General features: G+C 43.1%; 1 long non-coding RNA gene across 1 annotated transcript in view; it reads left to right on the top strand.

Annotated features, from left to right (window-relative positions):
* The first annotated feature begins 4,593 nt into the window (after positions 1-4,593).
* LOC119707052 overlaps positions 4,594-20,342 on the top strand; it is a 50,063-nt gene continuing 34,314 nt past the window's right edge. The window contains exons 1-2 of the long non-coding RNA XR_005258669.1: positions 4,594-4,702; positions 5,331-5,371. This is a non-coding gene — a long non-coding RNA (uncharacterized LOC119707052). The remainder of the gene's footprint in view (positions 4,703-5,330; positions 5,372-20,342) is intronic.

Here is a 20,342-nt window from a genome sequence, read left to right as displayed (position 1 = left end):
GTGAGAACATTTTAATGAAAAGTAACTCAGTAAGCATATTTTTAATAATTGTTTTTTGCCTGAAAGGGATCTGATGCAAAAGTCATGTAATGACAAGTTCTAATTGATGTTTTTAAAGTATATTTATTATGGATAAATAGTTACATTATTGCACATATCTCTTTCCCTCATATGTACAAGTTCCCAGCTGGAGGCCCTGTTCTGTTTTATTTTAGTCTGTTCTTCCCTGTTTGGAAAATTCTCTCGCTTGTGCTTGTAAAATAATCTCAGTCACTGCAGCACAAAGCAGGATGTGAGCAGAGGCAGGGAGCTGCTGGCTTCTCCAGAAAAAGTTCTAGTTTTCATTTCAGTTTACTGTTCAGCTTTAGGTTTTGTGATGGTACTGGGTGCAAGGCCAACAGAATTCTGTTTTCTACACAGTTAGGCTTGGAGTGTGAGCCAGAGAAACCCTTGGAAGCTCAGCTTCCTCCAGAGATGGAAATCAAAGTAATAGGGTGGGGCAGGGTATCTTTTTTGTAGACATCCTCACAACTCCCAGATCACAGAGACAGACAGAAGGTCCCTATTGTGTCACATCTCAGAAGAGAAAATTTATAATTGGGGTCCTCTTGGATACCTGGACATTGCTCCCATGGTGATGGCACATGAGCAGAGCAGGGAAGTCCTACAGCAGAGACCTTCTCACCTGGGGAGTGTGCAAGGTGCCAGGCCTGGAGTAAAATGATTGTGCAGAAAGAAAGGATAAAGTGCAATGGCCATTGTTAATAATTTTGTTCACCATGAAGGACTGAGGAATGGGAGCTGGACAGTTGGACTGGATGTGCTTCAGGCAATGCAGCAGTGTCCCAACTCGGTTTTAATCAAATATCCTGGGAGGAGTTTGAATTGGGAACAAGTAGTATCAGATTTAAGGGCTGGGGGAGTAGACAGCTGATGTTCTTTCCTGGCAAAAATATTACGAGAAAGTCTGTACTGACCTTTCCCTAGCACTCACTTGCTGTTCATCTTCACACGTCTTCACCTCTCTGATTTGCTGGCATCTTTGGCATCACTGGGCAATGACTGTTCTTATTTATTTGTGAATTGAAGGAGAGGTCCTCTGAGACTAAAATGAGCAGTGGACAGGAAATGGATCTGTTGGTAGCACTGGAAGGGTGGGGATAGCCTTTAAAATGTCACTGCACTTGCCTAGATCTCTTTTTTTCCCCATCCATAAGATGGAGTTAACTATGCACATTTCCTTCATGAAAACCATTTAGTATTTTCTGTTGAAAAATCCTATATATGTTATAAGTGTTAATCATTTTTGTCACTCAGGCACTGATTTAGGAATTTCTGGAGTACTCCCACATGTTGAAAATCACACCTATCTTAAGGACGAGAATATTAGATCCCAGTACAGAACTGGGCTAATTTGACAATGACATCTTTTTCTAGGATAATGCCTCAGATAGATCTTATATAAGAAAATGAATTGCATTTATATCTAGAAAGAACTATGGATCATATGGTTTTACCTGTTTAAATCCAGCACTCCTGCATTTATTGAAGGAATTTATGTATGTTTATGGTAGAGTTTCCAGAAAGACATTGCATCCTCCTCTTCTGTTGGTCCTTTGTACCAATGATTAATCAACTGTTTACTTATGTAAAAATTCTTGTTTCCTGGATTTTTTTTCCTTTTTTTTTTTTTTTTTCCAGGAAAAATAGCTAAATTACTGCGGAGGTTTTCTTTTTTGCTTTTTTTGTTTCAGGGTGTGAGCTGGGGGTCAGGTTGATGGTTGACCCAAAAGTTAACAGTCCTTGAGTCTTACAGCTCCTTGTTTCCTGTTGCTGAAAGGAGATGCCCATAATTATCGAATTTAAAAAGTTGTTGAGATACGTCCTTAGGGATTTAATTTGATGAAGATGGTGTTTATTCAGTAAAGAACAAACCCTTTAATACCAGGTACTATCCCAATGAGTTATCCGGCATGACTTTTGAATAGTCACTATGAACTGGAAAGAAGAAATCATGGAGTGTAAACATAGCAAGCTTGAATGCTACTGTCATAATCTGCTAATACTCATACATTAAAATTATTTTTTAATCCATGTGTGGGCTTTGAAGGGTGTATTCAGAAGGTCCACCTTCAGTCCAGGTTTTATTAACCAACAGAGAAACATCTGATGGTCTCAGAATAGCAGGCAGTGAGCAGGAAGCCACTGTAGGGCAAGAGTGAGGAACCAGTGGGAAAAATCTGACGTTCAGACCACTGGATGTAGCCTAGATTGTCAGAATTAAAAACCCAGTAAGGCCAGATTTGAAGAGGCAGCAAATAACTTTCATGCAACCAGCTAGCAGAGCTTGAAAAAAAATGGATACACTTCCACATGTGGAAGTACTTGTGCAGGGCTGGCAAAAAAAATAAACTTCAAGCCTGGACCAATCTGTGAACAAATTACCCCAGTGTTTAACTTCTAATCATCAGCTCAATAATTAGGTGGGAAAACCATTAACTCCTTAGCCATAAAGAAGCATCTGGGGATGCCAAAGTAGGTCATTAGCTAATAAGCCCCTGCAGGCTCGGGAGAGGGAAGGGGAAGCCTGAAGAGGGCTGTTGGGAAAGGGCAGGGGGAAAGCTCTACCACCAAACCTCTGCCTCTCCTGGCTCCTGGTTTTACTGCCTGGGAGAGTGCTGAGTTTCAGTTCCCAGGTATTTGATTAGTCTTCTATGGGGAGAATGCTAGATTAGGAATCAGAGAATTAATTGGCAGACCTTCAGCTAATTGTAAGTAAGAAAGCAATCCCTGAAAACCACAGTGGAGATCGATTAATTCAGAAATGTCTCATCACAGAATATGAAGAACACTTTTCCCCTTCTCAATTGCAGCTTCCTACTTCAAGTGTCAGGGAAGAAACTACAAACTTGTTTGAATCACAAGCAAAACTGCGAGCTGCCCCCAAAAAGGGGAAAGAAAGTATATTTCATGCTTATACATTATATAACACATAAGCATATATCATTTAAAAGTACATTAGCAACCTGACTTATTTCCTCATTTTGGACATTATGCATTAAAAGGGAAAATGCCACTACTGTAGTTTTCTTCTTACATAAAGCAGATTTGTGTCCACAGTGCCTGTGCTCTGGTCTGGTGCACTGGAGCAGCAAATCCTGCTCACCAGGAGTTGATTTCTTTGCTTCTCCTTGAAGGCCATTGCCAAAGGTTCTTGGGCAGTGTGGCCCAGCAGGCAAAGGTGGCACACAGGGAGCCTGGTGGACTCTGCTCACAGCTTCTTTCAGGTGCCTGGCTTGAACAAAGTGGAGGCTTGTGGTAAGCAGGCAAAGGTTTTGCAGAGATTTGTTGATGCAGGCAGTGCACACAGCCACCCTACTCTTGATTTACGTATCTCTGAAATATCCTTAGAATGCAGGGAAGTAAGAAATGTGTCATGGAAGGTCTGCTTTGGCAGCTGAAAGCCAACTCCTCCTCTTGTACAGAGATTAATCAAAAAGGTCTGTTGAGGTTGATTTGCACATTCTCTTACAGCCTTGCACCTGGAGCAGCCGCTCATGAGAGGTGCTGTGAAGGAACTGCCTTGTAAGGAGATGGTCGTGGAGATGAACCACATACAAAGTGCAGGAAAGTTAAATTGCAGCTGCTAAACCTAGGAAACTTCCTTGTATACAAGGTATTTCATTTAATGGGATCGACTATTTAGACACATTTTTTTCAGGCCACTTCCATGTATTAGAAAACAGCTTGCAAAACGTTTTCCAAGTCACTACTCAAAGAAAATATTTTTTCCATTTTTTTCTGGTACCTCAGGTTTGCCTGCATCTCATGGTACTGCAGAAAAGAAAGAATTTGCAGCTTTTGTGGGTGTTGTAAGTAGAAGTACATATTCAGAAATGATCATCACTAGGAGAGTTTCAACTGTAATTTACTTTTGAGCTTTGGTGTGAATCACCTGAAGAATTTTTTCTAAGAGCTGTGTACCTCCTGTGAGGCCCTATTTGTATCCTGATCCAAAGAAAGGGCTATAACTCTTCACCAAAGGTCCTTTGGTTCCTTTGGCCATGACAAGGCTCAGAGCTATTCCTCCATGAGGAGAGCAGGCTCTGGGTAACTGCAGTGACAGGGGCTCGTTAAATGTGAATAAATGTTAATTTATTAATGAGTGATGGAGGGCTCAGGGACCTCCTGGGGGCTGAACACCCCTTCCATGGTGGCCATCCTCAGGACACGCTGCACCTGCTCACTGAGGGGATGGGGGGATCCCAAAGGGAATGGCACTTCTCCATGTGGTTCCTTTTCTTCTGTGGCTCCAGACAAGCACTGCTGGCAGCCATCAGCACACCTGAGCTGGGAGCTGCTCCGTGGCTGCTGCCAGACTCCTGAGCCCATGCCTTGGGATCCTTGCACAAATGTTGCTCAGGCGTTGTGAGAGATAATAATAGATGTGAGTCCTACAGAAATAAAGCTAATACTGAGGCTGCTTTCTTTCCAGTAGGCTTTTGGATTTCAATTTTATGCCACAGCAACTCTGCAGGGAGGAAGACGCTTTTCCTCGTGGTGTTTGTCTGCCCTGCCAGGTGTCTGCAGCAGGGGAAGGACCCAGGGCTGTGGCCAGGAGCACCATGGGTGGTGTTGAACTGAACAGAGAGAAGATCACAGGTCTTCTAACAGGTCACAGATTTAGCACAGAAGCTTTGTGGTAAGTCAGATCTCTTATTATTGTTTTATCATGTATTTGGAGCTTCATATTTAATTCAGGTCAAATCTAAACTACTAAACAGAACTGTTATGCAGCACACATATCAGATAAATGAAGAGTGGGTTTAGCACAGCTCTGACCTAGTTACTTCATGCAATGTTTTCTAAAAGCAAAAATTGAAATCTTTTATCTGAACACGAAATGAGTCTTTGTTCCCCTGCCTATTGCAGCACTTTGCATATATTTGGTTTCAAAGACTGATGAAATTTGCCATTCTGAATCTTTCACAGGTATCATAAGGGCTTGTCTTTGCTGGTAACCCAACCCAAGAGTGTTTTGGCAAAAAGAATATCTGCCATCAGAGGTATACAGAGTGATCTTGACACATCAGATGGCAGAAAGACAAGACCAGAGTTGATAAACATTAATAAAACATTAAAAATAGCTAGATGTTTTTAAAAAGAGTAATTCTATTTTTGTTACTGTTCTCAAAAATTAAAAAAGAAGACATTTGCAGGAAAGAAGAGGCAAACCAAAGTATGAAATGCCAAGATATTTGAGACTCACAAAACACAGATGTGTTTTTCTAATCTTCCTGAAATAAATACAATCTTTCTACCATCCATAGGTCTATAAAGATTTTGAGTCTGAGAGAGAAAGAGAACACAGGTAATAAAATTTTCTTTAATTTCTTCAAATTCCAATTTATGTTATTTTAAAAAATAGATCTGTTCTGAATTATCAAGAAATCTATAGAATAGCTATGAGGGGTTATGTTTGCAATCAAACATGGATTTTAGTAATTAATTTTCATTATATTTGATTTTATTAATCCTCATAGGTTCTGGTTATGATTAAAATGGGAAAAGTAGATGTGGAATGAAAATGATGAAAACCAAAATGCAATGTTCTGCATTCAACCTCCAACTGAATTATTGAAAAAACTGATATTTATTTAAACCCCTGATTTTACAGAAATAGCTGGGGTTTTGTTATAAAAAATGATGACAAATTGTCAACTAGGCTGTATTAGTGAGTGTTACAGAGCAGTTCTGGGGCAGATCCACCAGGACAGCTCAGAGCTGCTCATCCCTGCTTGGCAGGGAAACACTGATATTCCAATGGACTGGTCTGAGAGACACTGGGGCATTTGTAACCCTTGAAGATGCCCAGTAGCTGCCCCCAGAAGAGATATAAATGGGAGCTGGGGTGGGTGCTGATACTGGAGGGGATGAGGGTTCCATCATTCCCATCAGGGGATGATCCCATTGGATCACCTGTGCCTTTGCAGGACAGCAGTGGGTACCACTGCAATTTAATGCTTCCCACAGTTTCCATTCCAAGCCTTCTGCTTGGCCAGGATCTCTCTCCTCTTCTTTTTCAACTCTTCTTGCCACTTTCCTCCATTTCTGTTTTGCATTCCCTGCTTCTTCCTGACACCCTTGAAAATGTAACTTGTTAATCCAGTGTGTGAAGCTCTCAAACCTGAAATTACACCATGGTTCCTCTCTTTTATCTATTATTTATCGGGGAGGGTTTTGAAAGCGATGATCAGTGTTTGACATGAAGACTGGATAGCTCACAAGACAGCTCAGTTCAGACAGCTACCAACTCAGGAAAGCTGCAGTGGCAGAACAGCAGTGTCACAAGTGGAAGAGAGAAAAGCAGGTTGTGGTAAGTGTGAAGTGCAGGAGCTCTGCCCTGGCTCAGCCCTCATCTGCTGGATGTGGGTGGGGCTCACTGGTTTTGCACTAAAACTGAAGGGAGAAACAACCAAAATACTCCATTAATGGGAATATATTAATATTTAAGTCAGTAGTGCAGGCTTATTTCTGAGGTAAAGTCAGCTTTCTCCAGATTTACCTGCTCCCTGAAACTTTAAGGGGGATAGCCAATTAATAGCTCATGAAGAATTGCTGCCTGTGCTAATTTAGACTGGGCCTGGCACTTTCAAAGGTGTGGTCTGATGAGAAAGATCAGGAGCCTGCCTTGGATGGTGCATTGTGATTCCTGGCCCCCTCTTATTCCCAGAAAAAAACCCAAAATATAGCTGTGGCCATTACCCTTTATTCCTCACCTCTGTCTCCATCACCTGCTTTCAAGGACAGAAACAGAGCTTGGAGGGGAATTTTCCAAAGTATTATCCTTTCCTGAACTTTCTTCCTTGTGTATGGAGCTATAAAACCTCAAGCCAACCAACAGCAACCAGAGATGGGCAAAATATTGAATGAGTGATTCATCACTTGAAACAACTGTCTCCAGTTCCTTGCCTTACCAAGCTGCTCTTGGACTTTGCTGCCATTATTCCTTCTCATTTTGAAAAAGGCAGATTTCTGCAGAGAATATACAAATTCCCAAGAGGTCTCTTCAAATCTAGTTTTATTTGACACTAAAACTCAGTAGAACCCAGGTTGTCTGGACTACTTTTTCTTGGCTCCATCCTCATGCTTCTTTCAGTAACTCAGAGGCATGGGCAGCCTGGATATGGAGAAGAAACAATGAGTAAGACCAAACTGAGGGACTACTCCATTCTATTCTATTTTGGCTTCTAGCATTTGTGGCTAATACTGAGAAATTAGTCAAGTTGGATTTTTACACTTCATGTGTGATTATGCTGGGCATAATTCTGCTGTCACTCATGCAAAAATAAATACTGAAACTAATGGAGTTATGTGAAAATAAAACTGATGTAAATGAGAAGAGAATTGCCCCCCCTGTGGATATGAGATCAGATTACTACCATACTCTTATGTAGCCTAAAACTCCTTTATACCTCTGACAGTCAAAAGTGGTTTTAAATTGGTGGAACAGTGGTAGCCTCTCATTTTAAGATGCCTCTGTGTTTTATGAGCAGTGGCAAAGGCTTTATTGTGAGTGTGAATGGAATTCCCTGTTACCAGAGGAATGTGGGAGCGTGGATGCTCCCGGTGTCTCCCTGCACTGCTCCCCTCCTGCCTCAGAGTGAGCACCTGCACGGAGGGCACTGCTCCACTGCTGTCCAGCCTGGGACTGGAGTGAACAGCAGTGAAAGGTGTTCCTTCTCCCGAGGGGGCGTGCTGTGCAATCCTGTGTCCATGATCCAGCACACAGCAGGAGGGCAGCGTGTGGCCAGGCTGGACCTAGAGCCCAGAACTGGGACTAAACCAGAGTTACTGCACTCATCAGTGCAGACACCCATGAGCTGTCAGCCCACAGGGTGTGCTGGGCCCCAGGCCTGCTCAGAGACAGCTGGAGGAGAAATGCAGAGCAGGAAAGAGGCTCTAGCTGGACCCCCGGGAGACTCAGGGACAAGCTGGTGTTCCATAATTATTCCTTTGATATTTCTTGGCAAGAAAATATATAACCAGATTTCTTTTAAAATCTTGCAAATACTTATTTGCTTTGATTCTGTGTATAATACCATCAAACTCTGGATAACATACTGATATGATGACCCTTGAAATTCAATGTCAAGATGAACTCTGAGATAAGGAAGCCAGAAATCCTGACACCTTAGAAGGGTCTGAATGCGGAGCTGAAAGAATTCTCTGTCTCCTAGAGGAGCAGCCCCAAAAGGAGCAGCAGGTTGGATGACAGTCATGGTCTTTTCTCTATGGAGGATCACACAGATGTTTTGTATTTGGTGTATTGGGACCCCTTCCTTGACCTGAACACAAATTAAGATGAGTAAAGCTGTGTTTTGTTGTTCTGTCACCTCAGGGCACCTTTCTAACCCTGTGGGATCACTGGAGTATGTAACTCAGGTGAACACAGGGGAGGCTGGGAGATGTGCTGCAGCTCCAGGTGATTTATCTGCACAGGCAGAGCAACAGCTCCCACTGCTTCAGGATTGCCTCCAATAAACACTGGCATTTTTAAGTGCTGTGCATCAAAATTGCTGAAGTATGAGATGGGCAGCAAAAAATGAAAATTGGATAAGCACATCAGCACATGACTCTGCAGAGGCTTGAAGCATAATTAGCCGTAGTGCTTTAATGATCTCTTTACAGAGTATGTAGAAAAAGCAGCATGTTCACACACTTGAGTTCAGCATTAGGAGCTCTGCTGTGATTTGTTCTCTGGAAATGCAGTGCTGCAGCCTCTGATTTTATAATCTGTTGACTCAACTCATGGACTGTCAAGTACGTCTCAAGATTATCCGTGTTTGGATGTCAGATTATATTTTTTAGGGAACATAGCTTCTATTTATTCTTAACTCCGCTGATGATTTCCCCAGGTTTGTGCCATATGCTATGTGTCACAGATGAGTATTTTGCTGTCTGAAAATGTGACAACTCTGTATCCAGTTTAATAGTTCTGTCATGTCAGCATTGTCATTAGTGCTGAATTACAATACTGGGTACTTAAGCAGCAGATTATGGCATCCAATATTTGTTAATATAACAAATAACAAGGGCAGACATTTTAAGAAGAGTCAGTAATATTTTAAAAACATAAATCAGTCAACAAAGTCATAAAGGCTGATTTAGTGACTAATTAAACAAAGTTTGCTGAATGGTTATGCCTACCTAGATAAGCTGCAGTTATATGCATCTGTCTCACTGTGGGCTTTATGCATAATTCACACACACTGACAAAAGTCAGTTGCAAAAAATGTGTAGACAATATATTTAATGAACAATTTTAAGAGCTTGAAGATTAAAAACAGCAGAAGATTTGTAAACTCATATTCAGAGTGGATGCAGATATATTGTTGTGCACGAATTCTATATGAGCTGGATCTCTAATATAGGTTATGTAAAATAGATATAATGTGTAGTACTCTGCAAGGTTAATATTGATCAATTCTTTTGAAACCACTTTCTGGTCCTGCTGAAAGTAAACACCCTTCTTAGATTCAGAAGTACAGAGAGAATTAGTGGGTAGTTAGATAAGTACTATGCAAACCACAGCCTTCTAATCTCTGGAGTCAAATGAATGTGAACTGCTGAATGATAGCAGTCATTTAGTGCTACCATCTCCCTGGTATAATATCACCAGCCCATCAAGCAGTGAAATTTAAATCCCTTTAAAATGGGGATTATTTATGTGCCTTAAATGACATACTTTATTGGATTAGAAATACAATTCCAAATAAGGACTTGATTTGAGCAATAATTGCAAGTTCCTTATTATTGGAATGGCAGCCTTGTTTTTCTGCTGTTTTGCTTCCAACTTTTTTTCCTCTCTCTATTTTATAAGCATTTCTCTTTTAACATCTTTCCAGTGCTTGAACCAGGACCAACCCAAAAACAGTAAGGGAAAGAGTTTCAATCAGCTGGTGGGAATTCTTGTTTTTTATCCTTTTGAACATTGTAACCCAAACCCAATCATGAGCACCCAGAGCTCCTCCTGTTTATTTCCACACTCTGATTTTTAACCAGACCTAAACATTTAACTCATGTGAGTGAATGTTTTCTTATGGAAGCAGCTCTTGTGACATGTTCAAGCTATTAATTTTGCTTTTACCTTTGTTTGGGATGATTTATCTGCCTGTCCTCACAGGCTGCTGGGGGTTGCCCAGCCCCTTCCTTCATGGCCACCTTGTGTTGATTAGAAAAGCTGTAACAAACAGAGAAATCTTCCACATGGTCTTTGTCTCACTGCCTTTGACATGGCTCTTCCCTAGCATTGCAATGAAATCTAAATATTAGTTCAGTCTTCAGGTTTTCAGGCCATGCTCAGCCCTGTAACCTGCTTTATCTGAGCAAACTGCCCCGACGGAAGGTGGGAATGCAGAAGGGAAGAAGAGCAGGGAAGCAGAATCAGTTTTGGTGCTGCTGCTGTCTCCTCTCTCCTGGGCAGCTGAGGGATGAGGCTATTGATTCAATCTGGAGCCATCTGACATTTCACGTGAGTCGGAGCAGGAGCTGGCAGCACAGTGGGACAAGAGATTTGCAAGTAGCAAATATTTTAATGTGCACTGGCATGTCCTTTAATCAGCTGCTCTCCCAGCCTTTTCCTGTTTACTTTTCTGTGAATAAGGTTTGTTCTTGTGAGAAGGTTTCTCTGAGCAAATTTCTCTGCTGGCAGAAGGGGATGGAACAGCAGTGTCTGTCTGTGGTCAGAGCTCAAGGACACAGGCACAGACAAACCTTGCAGCTCCCAGACAAACCCTCTCTCCTTCCAGAGTGTCCAGAGCCAGGCAAGTGCAGGGGACAGGACTCTATGACTGAGACAGCCCCAGCTTTGTAGGGACTGAGTGGCACTAAAGAGTCTCTTGTGAGGAGGATGTGAACAGGACAATGTGAATCTCCTCAACCATTTCTCTGCTGCATTTGTTGGCATATCATTTTTCAAAGTATTTGATGAAGTGAAAATATTTCTCTGTCTGCACAGTTCACAGAAAATAAAACATCTGCATAGTACAATAAAACAACTTGTAGCTAGGTGAAAATTATAAACTTGCAATCTTGAATTAAACAATATCCCACTTCTTATAAACTGTGTGGTTGAGGGAAAAAAATGCTGCTTTTTTCTGGCCTCCTCTAACCCCACACTGCAGGGATCAGTCCCAAGAAGGGATAATGGGGGCATAAAATAGCAGTGATCCATCTCCATGAGTTACCTTTCCTGGACATTTCTTCCACTGGGGCTTCAAGGTCCTGGCAAAAGCAAAATTTCTCCCCATTTCCTTTTTCTGTGTGGCTCGTTAGGCTGCTGCTTTCCTGTACCAGGACAGGCTGCACACTTTATTGATTAGGCTGCCTGGTTTTCCCTTTCAGTGACATGCTTCATTTGAATATGTATCTGTTTTGCTGAATCAGCTGTGTATTGAAATGCTGGAGGGTTCAGCTGCTCCTCTGTTTGAGCTGCATATTTGGTTTAATCCTCTTGTGATTTTTTGCTTGTTCATCTGGCTACTACTTTAGCCAAGTAATTCTGGGGGGTGGAGGGGTTGCACTGCCAATTTCATTTCTGACTGGGAAACATATTCTGTAAAATGAGTTCAGTCATTCACGGCTCCAACTGTATATTGTTGGAGTTAAGTGCTTTTTAAAAGAAAAAAATAAAATATTTATTTAATTTCCAATGTAGGACCCCAGCATTGGGAATGCTAGGGGAGTTCCCAACTGGAAGATAAAAATAAATAATCAGGAACACAACCTGAAGCTGGGGTGGGTGGTGGGGGGCAGGGGGGTGAGGTGAGGCTGGGAGGTTGTGTCAGTCTAAACTGAGATTTAAGAGGATCTGCTCATTGTCTCTCTTCAGCACCTGTGGAAGTTGGGAAGGCAAGCACACAGCCTGGCAAAGGGAGCACAGGTACAGATCCAATCACATGTCAAGCAAGCAGTGTATTCCCATAGAAGTATCTTCCCTCAGAACTGAAGCCAGGGTCACAGATCTTTGTATTTATTTATTTATTTTCCATGCATATAGATCCCAGACTTTAGGGGATGCTTTACAGTGGAGACCCAGAAATGCCAGCTGCCCCAAACCCCAATCGATTCCAGCTGCAGGAATCACTGTTTGCTCCAGCATCATCTTTCTTTTGGCACTGAGCTCCTGTCTGAGGCCTTCCAAATGCTGCAGAAGGTGCTTCCTGCCCAAGAAAAATTAGCTCATCTCTCAGGAGGGACCAGACTGCAAGCTGTAGCACACAAGCTGGTGAGTGATAGCCCACACCTTGGGAGAAGAGTGAGCTCCATTGCCAGCAAAGGGTGATGCTGCAGCTCAACACTGGAGGTAGTGTCCTTCCCCCTTCCTCATCTTCTCCTTTTTGGACATCAGGAAATGCCTGAAGGCACCTGAGACCAGCACTGAATCCACAAATCTTTGGTGCAGTTCTCCCTCCAGGGAGAGCCAGGGCTTCTGTGTGGAGCACAGCTACAGGACACATCTCCTGGGCACATTAGGCTGGATATGAAATATGGATACGCTTAGTGTACTGCTCCTAAACCTGCTTTAATGTCTGCCTTGTCTGCAGTTGCTCATCATACAGACTCACCTAGAAAGTGCCTGAAGCCACAGATGGAACAGGGAGCTGCCTGACTAGAAGAGGAGTCAGCAGCAGAGCTGCCAAAGGACAGCACCCTCAGCCACAACCACTCTGGGCTGGAAGAGCCTCTCCTGCTCCTGCCCTGGCTCTCAGCTGCCAGGGTGCCAGGCTGTGCCCAGACAGAGGGACTGGCACAACTCAGGCTCAGCCTGGGCTGCTCACAGGGCACAGGAATGGCTGCCTGCACAGGGGGGCTCCTGGCAGGAGCAGCAGCTCACAGGAGTGGTTTTAACTTGCCTGCTGCACCCTCTGCTCTTTCTGCAGTGGCAGGCATCAACAATTTACAGGAGCTCTCTCACTGACCCAGTGGCATAACTCCCAACACTTCTGCTCCCTCTCAAGAGAAAGGGTTGTGTCAGTGGTGCCCCTGGGGGTCAGGCATCATGGCTAGCAGGTCTGGTCCCCACTTCAGTTCTTTTCCATGCTTTTTTTTGCCCTGAACACAGTTTGGGTCTGTATGTATAACCAGAGCCCTGTAGAACTTTCCTTAATCTTTTACAGCTTCTAATTATCACTTGATATTATGGTATTGTTTCTGCCAAACCATTTACTTGCAGTATTTTGGAAATGGACATGATAAGAGAGAAGTGTTATCAGCAAACCTTGTGGTTTTTTTCAGTAGAACTAAGCAAGATTGTTAGCTGGAAAAAAAATACTTCTGGGAGATTCCCAGAAAAAAGCTTTTTGGATACTCCTTGTGCCTAAAGGATTTTGGTGCAGACTGAGGACTGCACTGGTAATTCAGTGGAATTTATTTCAGTGTCTGCACCTGCCTCTTCTGCTCAAGCAGAGGCAAGTCAGGGAAATTATTGCTAGAAATTCTGTGATCCTCTTCATCTAGGCTCTGCATTTAACAGGGAAATTGAACAAAACTCAAAACAATGCAAAACATCAGCTATTGAAGAAAATGGCAAAGTTGCAGTGAAGTCTAGCAAGAGACAGATGTTCAGTGCTGGTGAGCAGAATGTGCACAAATGATGTTTACAGTCCCTGTCTCAGGACCCAGCTCTAGCAGCCCTTCTCACCACAGGGAGGATCCCCTGCAGTTCCTTACTCTTATATCCCTTTCAAAAACGTGGCATCTTTTGTGCCCACATTTCTATTTACTAAGTACATTTTCTGATATTTCAATAGTGCTGCATTTTAAAAGCATCCTCCCCCAGGGCCCGGGGCAGTGCCAGTGCAGGAGGAGCTGGCTGTGCCGAGGAGATAAAGGCTGGATGGAGGCTGGGTGAAGGCTGGATGAAAGCTGGATATAGGCTGGATGGAGGCTGGATAAAGGCTGGGTAAAGGTTGAATGGAGGCCAGGTAAAGGCTGGATGGAGGCTGGATATAGGCTGAATGAAAGCTGGATGAAGGCTGCGGCGGGGAAGGTTCTGGGGCTGCCCCGGCGCTGGCCCTGTCCCCAGCCCTGTCCCCAGCCCAGCTTTGCCTTGAGCTCCATCCCCGGAGATTAGAGCAGCCCGGCTGCTGCAATCAGCCCTGCGGAGACCTCTGCTCCCTGAGCTCAGCTCCAGCCAGCGGCTGGCCCCACCGTGACCTTGCTCTGCTGAAACGACATTGGGCTGAAGGACTTTTAATTTTCTCTCTCCTCTCCCCCCTCCCCTTTTCTTTATTCCTTTCCCCCTCCCTCCCTACCACCCCCCCGCCTTTTTTTTTTTTTTTAATCTTTTTTTTTTGGACCGCTGCGGATTAGAGTCTCTGCTGTAAAGGAGAGGGGCTCCAATGTTATCAGTGTTATCAGTTCATGTGGAAGCGATGCCTCAGAGAGCCAGAGCAGGCTGGAGCTGAGCAACTGTGCCATCATCCGGCGGGGATGCGCAGCGCGGAGCGGGCAGGGCTCCGCGGGCCGGGAGAGCCCCGGCGGCTCCCGCTGCAGCCTCCGAGCCGCCCCGAAGCTGCACGCTTTTGGAGCTATCGCAGGAAGTTTCCCTCTGAGAAATTTCTTATCGAGCGCCGGAATTTTTTTTTTTTTTTTTTTTTTTTTGAATCAAAACCGGGGAAGAAAAATAAATCTGGAGGGAAAGGCTATTATTGCAGTTCATGAGCTGATATTTTATCTGAAAGCGAGAGAGATAAAGGAAAGCATTAGGAAAAAGTCACCCAGGGAAGCTGGAGCTGGCCTAGGCAAACAGTGTTAAATATTTGCAGGAGAATTCTGCAGATCACCAACTGCTTAGATCTACAATCTCCCAGGGCAGGAATTAAAACATGGGTTGGATGATCACTCTCATATCATTTTATTTCTTGGGCCCAGCCAGCTACCTAGGGAAAGACAAAAGCTACATAAAGCATGACCTGAACCCAAAGTGATCCTGTAAGGCTGTGAAAAGTCTCTCCTCTGAAGACAGAGGTGCTTTTTAAGGAATAAGTGCAGCAGTGTTGGGCTGCTTTTGCACCCATATATTTGGTATAGAACCATTACCTGGGCCCAACATCAAATAAAAAGCCAAATTTCTCCCCTCTCATTGACCCTACATATTTCACTGTTGGTCTCATGGTTGTTGTTAGCCAAAATTTGTTGCTTGTTTTTGTCCAAAAACTGGCAGCTTTCATCAGCCCAAAATCTGCTTTTTGCTCTGTCTAGGACTTTTCAAGGCAGCTAATGAAGGGAAGAGAGCCTATCTTCGGGATATCAGATCTTTTAAATAGGGGTTAGCACCTCTGTTTCAGGATTTTCTATCAGAGAGAGTCTGAGATCTGCTCCTTTGGAAAAATAATTTCTTACTGACCAGAGCAAGACAGAAAGTTCAACTAACAAAATGAAACCATGAAGCCTGCAACCTGACTGGTATACACAATTTCTCTTCTTCTACAAGGTTAAATGCACAAAATGCATAAAAACTGGAAACAGGTCCCTCTTTTGCCTCAAAACCTCTCCTTCAGGGATCTTCAGCCCATTGGAACCCATCTGAGAACCCAAGAGCCCAGAGATGTTTGGTGGCAGCCCCTTGCTAGGTCTGCCCAGGAGCCAGTGGTGAGTTTACACACAACTTACATCATGTAACTCATTATCAGAGTCCACAAGGGTAAACTGGGAAGTTTTCAATGGAAATGAGTTAATTTCCTTTAAATATTAGTCCTTCATGAGGTATGGATGATAATTACCATAATCCACAAAGATATTCTTAGAAGATGTTGCATCTCTAGGGTGAAAAGGTCTCAGCTGTGGCCCTGAGTTCTAACAGTATCGTATTTGATTTACCAGGGATCATTAAGGTTTGCATCAAAGGTCAGGAATAACTCTGCTATTTGTAAGCTGAGAAAAAAGTATAAACACTTTAATTTATTGCCCTGTCACTGTCAATTCACTTGGTATTCACTGTGATAGCACTGCTGTTAATGAATGTATTTGGTAATAATGTGGATGTCATAGATATTTATGCTCTCATCTCTTTCAGTGGCTCAGCAGGTGAGGCAAGTCAGGAGCTTTGCCATTTTACATTTTATAAATTAAAGAGGGAAAAGAAATAATATTTTATCTGAAAGAAGTACTTAACAAACATCTATCACATTTAGCTATGCCAAACAGGGATCTATCTAATCACAGAAAAATCAGGACTGCAAAGAAAGTGATAAGTGTCTGGGATTGCTGGAAGCCCAAGAGGAAATCTTTCCATGGCTTTGAGAGGAAACAGGTCAGACTCTGTTCAAAACATGAAGATTAGCTGATATATAAATGTAGCTAATAAATATAGCTAATAAAGAAATATTTTTAATTATGTCTTTAAGTTCTGTGTATGAGCAAGACTTAAGTCACAAATGGGAAAAAATACCCTTGGATATGTTTCAAATCCTGAATCAACAAGGAAAGGAACCAGAAAAGGAACCATAACCTTTGCACAGTGGAGAAATGTGTGCCTGAATGGAGCTTATAAAAAAGTCTCTTAAATGTAAGTTAACCTTGATTTTTGAACAGTCAGATGGCACATGTGCATTTAGCTGACTCTGCATTAATGTGATTTTCCACACATTTTAAAATGAAACACAAATACTTTGTAATCCCTTTGCACACATTTTTAGCCTGCTCTCTGAGATCTCCCAGTGGTGTCTCAAAACGTGGATATTTTTCAGTGAAGGTCAGCACAAGCCTGACCATTGCTCCCAAAGGCTCTGGCACCCAGATTAGAACCAATTCATTCATTTTGTAGTGCAGTCATAAGCCATTTCATAATATTAATACAGATAAACTGCAAATGCCTTCCTCATTCTGAAATACTGCCTTGGAGCAGGAGGCCCTGCGCTCCTGGGCTCATGAGATCACTGTGGAGCAGCTGCTGACAGTTTGTGCTTGGCATCCTAAAGGAATGCCTGGAAAATGTTTATACACCTTGGCCATTGCTAGTGCTTTATTATCATGCAATAAAACATTCTTACTCATTTTTGAAGAGTAAATGCTTATCAAACAGTTCTATTTATGTGAATTTTCATCTCTTTTGATGACGGAAGTCCTGCTCCATTAATGCTTTGAGTCCAGCTCAACAGAACTCGGCAGGAGGAGGAAATAATTGACAACAAGTACACTCTAAAAACCTCTGTTCTGACCCAAAGCACCTTATCCATAAATCAGGAACCTGCAGTTTAAACCCTGGGGTGGTACAAGTGGGCTAATGAGTCCCTGCCATTGCCAAGGCTTCCTGGAGCCCAGGGAGCCGCGGTGTGCCCGGGGGCAGGAGGATAGACACATCCTCTCCACATCCCTGCCCCTGCCAGGCTCTTTTCCACAGCTGCCTGTTATTGCTGCAATCACCTCATCACAGCCCCTGGGGGCTGATTCCATTTGCCAAGTGCTGCAGTGGGAGAAGGGGAGGCTGGCAGGATGTGTGCCAGCCTGAGAGCTGCTGTGGCTGGGGGTGTGCTGCCCTCTTGCACATCACTAGCGGGACTGGGCCCAAAATCCCAACGTTTCTCTAGGGAGAGGTAGACAGAAAACCTGGTTGTTTTTTTTTTTTTCTTTTTTCAGAGCCTCTCAGTGTTTTCTTCTGAAAAGATCATTACTTTGCTATGCAGTAATTTGTTCCATAGATTAATTTTATGCTTTGATTACGAAAACTTAAATGTTTCCTTGAAGCCTTTTGCAATTTTTTGCCTTTTAATTAAGATGGAAAAGTACCTAAACGCCTGAGTGGTGGCTATATTATAAAATAATTCACTATTTGATAATTTCCCCATTGAAGTTGTAACTCAGTGTCATGCTGAATCTAATACCTTCCTTTAGCGATGCTCTGAATGCCTGTGGAGCCCTTAGCAAGAGTTGGATGTACAAATAGAAGTGGGAAATTCACAGCAGACTTATTTGGAGGCTTATGAAACGTCAGCCTTGTACTCCGTGCAGACGTGACTCGCTGTGAAGGAGTCTTCTGGCTTCCTTTGTTACTACATGAAGAATTCATTTTGGCATCTCCCTTTAGGGCTGGTTCCTTTCAGGCCATGATTGCATTAATAATATCAGCTCATGGTGTAACTGATTGAATCCCTTTCACACTGGGGAAGAATTAAAGCCCAATCTAATTCCTACTGACCCATAATCAGCAAAGCCATGAAGTAAAGGGCATTATTTTCTCTCAACTTTTCTGTATGGATGTATTAATTTTTATACTTCATACTCCTGAAGTAATTAAATGCCCCTAAATGAGGGAATGCTTCATGTAAATGTGATTTCAACACCAAAGATTGAGCTTGGTCCCAGGGAACAAAGTTATTTAACTAAAAAGCTGGTTTCATTTCCTAAAAGCAAACACATTTTGAGGCTGAAAGGATTGTTTTATTAATATTAAATTGCTCAGATGCAAAAACTGGATTTCTAGCTGAAGAATAAAAGGACACCTTGGTTTTTGCAAGTGTATACACTGTAATTTTTTGGCATTGTTCATCTTGCTGCCTCCTTAGATCTCTTTGCTTTAGGATTAGCAAGATAACAAACATGTTCAGGTTCTAAAAGATTGGTTTTGGTGATGCTCTTTGAAGTGCTGCAAAATGCAAGCTTAGCCCCAGCTTTACAAGTAAGGCCTGCTTCCCACAGCTAAGCTAAACACAAACACATGTGGCAGGTTATGCAGGAGCAGGATTGCTTCTCCCCAGCACCATTCCAGGAAATCCCAGAGGACCCAGACAAGCACATTTTCCTATCCACACCTTAAAATAATCAGCCTTACATGTAGAATTTCTGCATTTTGTTTGTTTGTTCCTTGGTTTACCAATAGCAGAGCTGCCCCACAGAACAGGCAGAGGCAGCAGCACAGCTTGGGTGTGAGCCCTGCCATCACCCATCACCCATCCTGTTGATGTAGGTTAAATGTTCATTTAAACCTGAAACTTGAGAAGGTTCTTTGCGTTTCTTCAGTACGATGATTTATTTTCCCAGTTTTTGGTGATACATATAACTGATCTTTCCTGAAGCTTTTAAAATTTCTGTGCTCTGTGGCTCCCTACAATAATGAGTCCTTCAGGCTAATTGAGCACCACAGAAAATAATCTTTTGGTCGCTTGTGGGGGTTTGGGTAATTTTATTCATATTTAATTCTTTGTGATGAGTCCCCTAAAGACTGTGTTCACACCCCACTGAGATGGAAGATACCTCTGCAGCTGGGATCTCCAGTAGATGCTTTGCTGAGCTGTCTTTGAGGTCCTGCCAGCTGAGAAGGCAGAGGAAGAGAAAGGGCTGGACCACATTCAGAAGCAAGAAGTCCCTTGGAGGAGAGCCTGGAGGTGGTCCTGGGACACACCAGAGGCTCAGAGGGCCCCCCTTGCCCTGCTCCCTGAGCAGCCAGCTCCTCTCCCCAGGAAGCCCCTGAAGAGAGCTGAGAGTGAGGGCTCTGACAGCCACCCATACCTGAGCCAGTGCAGCTTCCCACAAGACTGTTCAGAAGCAGGAAAAGTCACCTATGAATGTTAAGCCTAAAAAAGCAGCAGCACTGACGAGTATTTTTGGCATGAACTGAAGAATCCTTTTGTTCCAGCTACAGCCCACATGCTGATTCAGCTCAGCAGCTCTCCTCTTCTGTTCTCTTCCTTTCCCAGGGCTTTCTTAAACACCACTTCTAGGTTGCTGTTTTCTTCCAGCCTGCTTCAGTAATGTTTGGTAATGATGGCTCATAAAAATATTGGCACATACTCTCAGCTGGTGGCAGTAGTCTGTAGGAGCATGCTATCAGTCAGGATATGACTCTGTTTTTTTTTTCATGGTTTTGCTATATTTATTTGATCTCATCTACAATAAAGCCTTTTGATACTGCTGAAGTGATAGAAAGACATCATATGGTAAATGGTAATCAGGCTTTCCAATATGAAATGGTTTGAATAAATTTGCTTTGTGGAGTCTATCCAGAGCTGAATTCTGCTGTAATTTGCCACCGAGGCAGCGCCCAGACTGCTCAGCTCTGGCAGGTGAGATGTTCCTGGGACAGAGCAGGCAGTGTCACCCCTACGCACTGCGCCCAGGCTGACTGGCTGACCTGCAGCCCGGAATGAAGGCAGTTGTAAACAGAAGTGGTTCCTGTCTAATTCTTTTTCACTTAACACTCTTTATTTATGAAACTATACATATATGATAGCTGAAACTACAATTCTATTTACACTGAATATACCAGTATTGCATATGGAGCCAGAATCACAGCTCACTGCATGCTGAGGTATCTAATACCTTGAGTGGCTGTTTGTGCC

The sequence above is a fragment of the Motacilla alba genome, chromosome 14 (assembly GCF_015832195.1).
Source record: "Motacilla alba alba isolate MOTALB_02 chromosome 14, Motacilla_alba_V1.0_pri, whole genome shotgun sequence".
Lineage (NCBI taxonomy): Eukaryota > Metazoa > Chordata > Aves > Passeriformes > Motacillidae > Motacilla > Motacilla alba.
The sequence above is the reverse complement of the archived record's forward strand: the minus strand, read 5'-3'. Positions and strand labels throughout refer to the sequence as shown.